The sequence below is a fragment of the Diprion similis genome, chromosome 4 (assembly GCF_021155765.1).
Source record: "Diprion similis isolate iyDipSimi1 chromosome 4, iyDipSimi1.1, whole genome shotgun sequence".
NCBI lineage: Eukaryota > Metazoa > Arthropoda > Insecta > Hymenoptera > Diprionidae > Diprion > Diprion similis.
Window position 1 is genome coordinate 7829350 of NC_060108.1, and position 7215 is coordinate 7836564.

Sequence of the window (7215 nt, forward strand, 5' to 3'; positions counted from 1 at the left end):
CTTATCTTGTGTTTTTTGTATCTGTTTTATCAAAGTCGTACTGCTGAGTTTATGAATTTTACTGACCTGGAGTAAGGCTCATACTCACTCAAGTGTGGTTTTATTACCGCATGAACCCCCGAGACTCCTTGTCTTATCCTTTCTCCTTGTTGACCGCTTGGGTCAAGTAATATCATATCTTGGGTTTTCGTGTGACCTACTATTTTATCACTAATGCTCACTTCAACAAGCCTGATTAACGTATTTCACCTTCAGACTTGTACCCGAATTTTAGTAACATTTATTGACGATTGTTAGTTATGACCCCCCTCCCCCTTTTCCTCTTCGATTCAACTATTAACGACAAGAAAGAGTTAAAACTTTATACAATGGCAGATTAGTGTATAAAAACAATATAGTTCAAATTTTAGGCAGGTTCTTTACTTTTGAAGCTAGATGTTGCTAGAATTAATATTACATTTTTTGTGATTCAACACGTGCTCTTATGGGAAACTAACTTTCTTCACTATTCACATTACGATATTTCAGTAATAAACTACAAGATTTCGGTGAAATTTTGTTCAGGTAGTAAAAGAATCTTCAACCACTATTAACCTGTTTTTAAAATATACATTCATTACCGATGAGATTAGCAATAAATTAATAAAGAACAAAATCGTGTGTAAAACGTAAGCAAATAATCACTGCTAAATAGAGTTGGCAACGTCACATTATATATAGGTTATAATCATCCTGCGTGATCTATTCGAAATGCCCTGTAAAGTAGAAATAGAAGTAAAGTGTGTATAGGAATAAAAAATAGAACTTATGTTTTCTAAAATTTAACACTAAAATAAAAATTGTTTATAAATATGATGAATCAGATTAGTGGTCATAAGACTAAATTATCTTTGGGCTTTTAAGAAACTGACTTTCAATAGAATAAAATAAATAGTATTTTTTACAAAACGAATCTGAACTTTCAATTAATAATCATACTAATATTTTCATATCAAACTAACAATTCGGAACCATTGCAATAGAACTTTTTGCTTTTATAAGCAATCCTTGATTAACGCCAATAAAATGAGGTTTCAAAGTTGTGTACTAAATGCTATTGATTGTTTTGCAAAAAATCATACACTTTGTGAATAACTTTTTTATTTTTCGTAACCTGGACGTTACCATAGCCATTATTGCTTAATAGATTTTGTGATCCTTGAAGGTTAAGATATTGAAAAGACTTCGAAATCACCTCATAAGTGGTCTGAGCAGTAGAAGTTTTTTTTGCGAATACCGCTAGAAGTACATGAATTCAATGAGTTGAGCCTTTTTAACGCTTCACGTATCTGTGCATTCTCATTTTGCTGTTGATCGATATCGATCATATTCACGGTAGCATGAACCATCGTGTCATATGAAATATTTAGTTTTCCAACTACTTTTTCTAATACAAAAACATCTGTAAGTGCATCGTGTGCTTGACTGGTTTTCATTTTCAAATAGTGACTAATGTATTTTGTCGTTTTCCTTTTTTTGCGTAAATTTTTTTTATTTGTGATACGGTATTGACAAAGCCAAAAGTAATCAATTTGAAATGTGCTTCCATGAACGTCTTTTGATTGCCATTAACTATCTTGTGTAATCAAACCTGCAGTTGTGCGCTGCTGAGATGCATTTCGTTTTTAATGAATATAAAAATTCATAGAGAGCAATCATTGCATCTGATAAAGAGACTCTTCAAGTATACGTCCGTGATGCATTGATTGTCCATTAGCACAGGTTAAACCTGTTACTGCACTAGCTTCTTCGCTTATTTTTATATTTGGTTTCATGTATACTGAAAATGTGTGATTTTCAAATTTTTATTCAACGTTTTATTCAAACCTCCGGTCTTCAAATCAAAATAAACAACGGCAGGTTGTAAAACTTTCATCGAAATTTGCGATAGTCATTCGCTGTTCCAAATCCATATAATCCATATAAATTTTGATACACGTCAAGAATATATTTTTCTTCGCAATTGTTTTTACTGATGGAGTCGTAGTTTTGACAAAGTAGTTGATCAGTCAGAGTTTGTAGGTGTACAATTCGATCAACTTCAATTTTTTTGCATTCAATTATCTCTGCATACTCCTCGAGATCGGTTTTGAGGTTATGTATCGCTTTTTTCGAACCGTAGATGTTCCTAATGTTCGCTGCTAACTTTTTGCTTTGCATTCTCTTCTTTCGTACTTTCTCTGCCACTCTTTCTCCTTTCCATTTGAATTTTTTTTAACACTGCTCTCTTCAGATGACATTTTTACATGTGTACGCACTCCAAGTCCGAATACGGAAGAATGCGAGTCGCACGAATAAACAAATGTGCTCAAGCGGAAGTCTAAGTCTGCGACGTTGCCAGATTTACAAGATTAGTCCGGGAATTTTAGGTTTTCTGTTGGAAAAAAATCGGAGCTTCAATTTTTTTTTATCGCTACATTTTCACGTTTTGAAAAACATATCAAAAATTGAAAACGAAATCGCGTTCGTGTTAGTAAATATTCAAGGTCAAAGGTCAACAAATTCGGTTTTTTGCGAATATCTCGCTTCCTATGCCTCGGAGATCAATCAAGATGATTATCAAAATTGAAGCTGAGAAAATTTGGCACCAAACAAGTCGTATTCATTTTTTACGTACAGTGGACGATTTAAGGAATATAGGACGGAGAAAATCCATGACATTCGTAGTATCCATCGCCACACCACTTTTTACGTATTTTTTACGAATATCTCGCTGCCCATAGCTCGAAGACAAATTAAAATGATTTTTTATTTGTGGATAAAAACTTATAAGGACCTCAGCCGAAATAACTCTGTGTTTGCTCTTTCAAAAGATTTTTGGCATTCCGCCGTCCAGAAAAAGTTGTCCTTTTGTAGACATTCATATAGCGCATGAAGTTTTGCTGCTCGATCTTTAATAATTCTCTCATAGAGATTTATGGAGCCTAAAAAAGCATGTAGCTTTTTCAGGTTTATCCGGGTCGTTGATTTAATTATTGCCTCTTTCCTAACTTTTAGAGTGTGTACTCCACACTCGTCAATCTCTAAGCCTAACCAGCGGATTTTTCTAGTTAGTAGGTGGCATTTCGATTTTTTTAACTTTAGTCCGCTTTCTAATAATTTCTCGAACACTTCGGCTGTGTTTATTGTATTTTCTTTCACTGTCTTTTCTTCTATTATAATGTCATCAAGATAAGCACTAACATTCAGCATTTCTGTGAAAATCTGTTTCATCTGTTTCTGGAAAAAACCTGGGGCTGAAGCAATTCCGTACGGTAATTTATTACATTGAAAAAGCCCTTTGCGAGTATGTATAGTCAAATATTTTTCAGACTCTTCACTGAGCTTCTTTTAAATCGATTTTTGAGAAAAAAAGCACCAGCTTTTAACCTTGCCACCAAATGATCTATCCACGCTAACGGGTATCTATCTCTAATTATATTTTTGTTGACTGTGAGTTTATAATCACCACGTAATCTTATTTTTTTCTCTGCCTTCATTACTGTAACTACAGGTGTTCTCCACTCACTGACCTCTAGAGGAGTCAAGCTGTACTCTTTGACTAATCTATCGATTTCGACAGCAACTTTTTGTATTAAGGCGAACGGTATTGGTCGAGCGTTTTGATATATTGGGATTGTCTCTGGGCGGATTTGTATTACAAATTCGGACTTATAATAAATACCTAGTCCAGGGGAAAATAATTTATTGCGTTTTTTAAAGATCTCGTTTCGTTTAGTTTGTAACTCTTTCTCTTCGTTCTCGCTATTCGCGATTTAATTATCGTTTTTCTTAGTTTCTCTTAATTTACATTTGGATTGTCTTATATCTAAGGACTGTACTCCAAATTTTTATAACTAATTACGCTCAATAAGTGGTTTTCCCGATTTGTCTACTACATCCAGGTTCACTCGTGTCCTTATTGAGCCATAATCGATTTGATTATCTCGTAGCATTCCTATCGGCGTACATTTTTCACCGCCATAGTACCTTACTTCAATCTTAGCTGATTCTAACTCCAATTTTGGAAAATATTTTTTATAATCAGTTCTACTAATCAAAGAAACAGATGAACCGCCGTCAACTTCCATGTTCAACAATCTCTTTTCAATTCTGATTTTGATGTACTGAGTTTTAATATTCATCGCGTTATATATGTTATTCTATAAGGTATTCAATTCGAGTCGACAGATCCTTCTGACTCAGTTTCTTTTTCACTTGACCAACTTCCGATTGCTTTTTAACGTTTTCTGCATTTCTCATTTTACCTCTTTTTGATGTCTTACATATACATTCCAGATGATCTTAATTACCGCACTTGTTGAATGATTTATTCGGTGCTACAGCCTTCGCCTCGGTGTTTACCTCTTGCGTGTATTCGATGAGCATGTCGTCGATCACTTCATCATCTGTAGTGAAAATCGGTATAGAATATCTTGGATTTGGGTTTCTTCGGCGCACATACTTTCCGAATGACTGAATACGTTTCTGCATCGATTTTTGTGAGTAGGTTTGCACTTTTTTTATTCTCCTCCTTTATCTCGTTTGCATCTAAGAAGAGGTCAATTCGTTCCACAAATTCTTCCCAGTCATCGACTCCGATATTAAAATCGATTTTTGAGAAAAATTCTATTTTTCTCACTTTTCCTTCCACTTCCTTTACTTTATTTGCACTCACTTCCTCTTGACTTTCCATCATCTGTATGTCTGTAATATCGTCACCCACTTCGCTCAATTGATCATCCGTATTTTCCTTTTGTTCCTTTTCCACTGTTTCATCATATCGTTTTCATACGTTTCATCGTATTTGGTTCCGTTGGTTGTTCTGATACCTCTGTGTACCTACTAGTTCTTCAAAAATTCGTTGTTACTTAAGGTTGTTTTTCCAGGACATTTCAATCTTTCGTTGGTTATCCGACGTTGGACTTTACTCTTTGGACTTTTTTTTACAATTTTTTTATCATCACCACAGTAATGTAGGTATGTCGGTTACGATTTAGATAACGCGTTTACGTTGTAAGACCTTTATTACAACTGAGTACAGTGATTGTTCCTCATGACTAATATCCGATGTTACGGTCTTGAAGTATACACTACGTATGAGCGGATCCACGTCACTTCACTCAAAAAAAAACCGTCAAGTCACGGATCTTTGCGCCATTTGAAATATCCGTAGTATTATGTGAAAAAAAATACAATTTCAAGGATTGTGAAATTTTTTCAAGAATGGCTGAGTTCGAGCTATGTAAAGTTTTGTATATCACTGTTGCACTGCTATGTTTGAAAATTCATATCTCCGAAAGTATACATCGGAGCGGACTGATCCTGCGATCGTTCTGTTCGTAAAAGAATGCGCTTCGATAAAAAAAAAGTTATTTGGGAAAAAAAAATTTCTTTCAATATTTTTTTACCCTTCCTTTTTTTGATTTCGCTGCCATTTCCGCGGGACTAACAACAATTCATGGAGATAATTTTTTTCGGATACCTGTATCCTTCCTCTTTGATCCTAAAAAAAAAACTGATGGAGAAGTCACCAGGGCCGGAGAAAAAAAATGAAACGTCTCGTCGCGCGTCACCGCGCGCGCCGGTCCACGTCAGCGCTACTCCGCGAACTCGGTGTGTTGTGTATATGTATATGTATCGAAGTGAGGAGGTCAGTCACATAATTCCAGGTCAAAGAAGCTGCATAACCGTTGAAAGAAATGGTGAAAAAATATCGGTTCAGAAGCATCTGATGTTGAATAATCTGAGAGAATTATATCGATTATTCCGTGATCGTTATCCGGGTAAAAAATCGGTGTTTCTAAATTTGCAGAGTTGGTGAATTTTTAGTAGTATGCGATTTCGCTGAGAATTATGCATTTGTTGTACAAGATTCCACGCAAGAGTTTCACTAGACCAATAATCAGGCGACTATTCATCCAATCGTGGTTTACCATAAAATTCACGCCGACGACCAGGTGAGACATTTTAGTTTTGTGATAATTTCAGAGCATCTGAAACATAATACAGTCGCGGTTCATTTATTTCAAAAAAAGTTGATCAACTTTATAAGAGAGAAGTTTCAAAATTCGATTCCTATAGAAAAAATAATTTATTTCTCCGATGGAGCAGTTTCCCAATATTAGAACAAAAAGAAATTTCATAAACATAACACATCACTTCGAAGACTTTCAATGCGAAGCCGAATGGCATTTTTTTGCTACATCACATGGAAAAGGGCCGTGTGATGGTGTTGGTGCAACTGTTAAGAGATTAGCTTCGCGTACGAGTTTACAACTGATTGGCAATTCCGATCCTATCCAAACACCGCTGGATCTGTATAATTGGGCAGGTTCTTATTTTCGGAGCATATCTTTTGCGTACTGTACGTCTGCAGAATATCAAGCGGAAGAATCTATTTTACAAAATCGATTCGATAAAGCCTTGACAATTCGTGGCACTCTAAAATTACATGCGGTTATTCCAGTATCTCATAAACTCATCAAAACAAAATTATTTTCCGCATCAGAAAAATTTGATTCGACGAAAATTATGAATTAATTTCAAACAGAGGTTGACTACTAAGCGTTATCCTGCGAATCATCGCTGAAAATATCGGCCCTTTTCAGAGCCACCAACATATTGCAAGATTATCTATCAGTCATGTAACACAAACTGAGTGAAATAGAATTAAACCCAATTTCAGCACAGGAGTGCTCAACGAACCATAACCGTACTGGAATTCTCAGAACAGGTATACAGTTTAACTCCAAGAAAGGATGACCAGTGGACGGATACTTAAGGGCTAAGGTGGTTAATATCTATTTCCGTAGAATGGATAGCCCGGGTAAGTGGAAGAGCATCAAATCAAATTGAACTCCACAACACATCGAGTTTGCGGGAGTAGCGCTGACGTGGATCGGCGCGCGCGGTGACGCGCGACGAGACGTTTCATTTTTTTTCTCCGGCCCTGGTAACTTCTCCATCAATTTTTTTTTTTAGGATCAAAGAGGAAGGATACAGGTATCCGAAAAAAATTATCTCCATGAATTATTGTTAGTCCCGCGGAAATGGCAGCGAAATCAAAAAAAGAAAGGGTAAAAAAATATTGAAAGAAAATTTTTTTTCCCAAATAAATTTTTTTTTATCGAAGCGCATTCTTTTACGAACAGAACGATTGCAGGATCAGTCCGCTCCGATGTATACTTTCGGAGA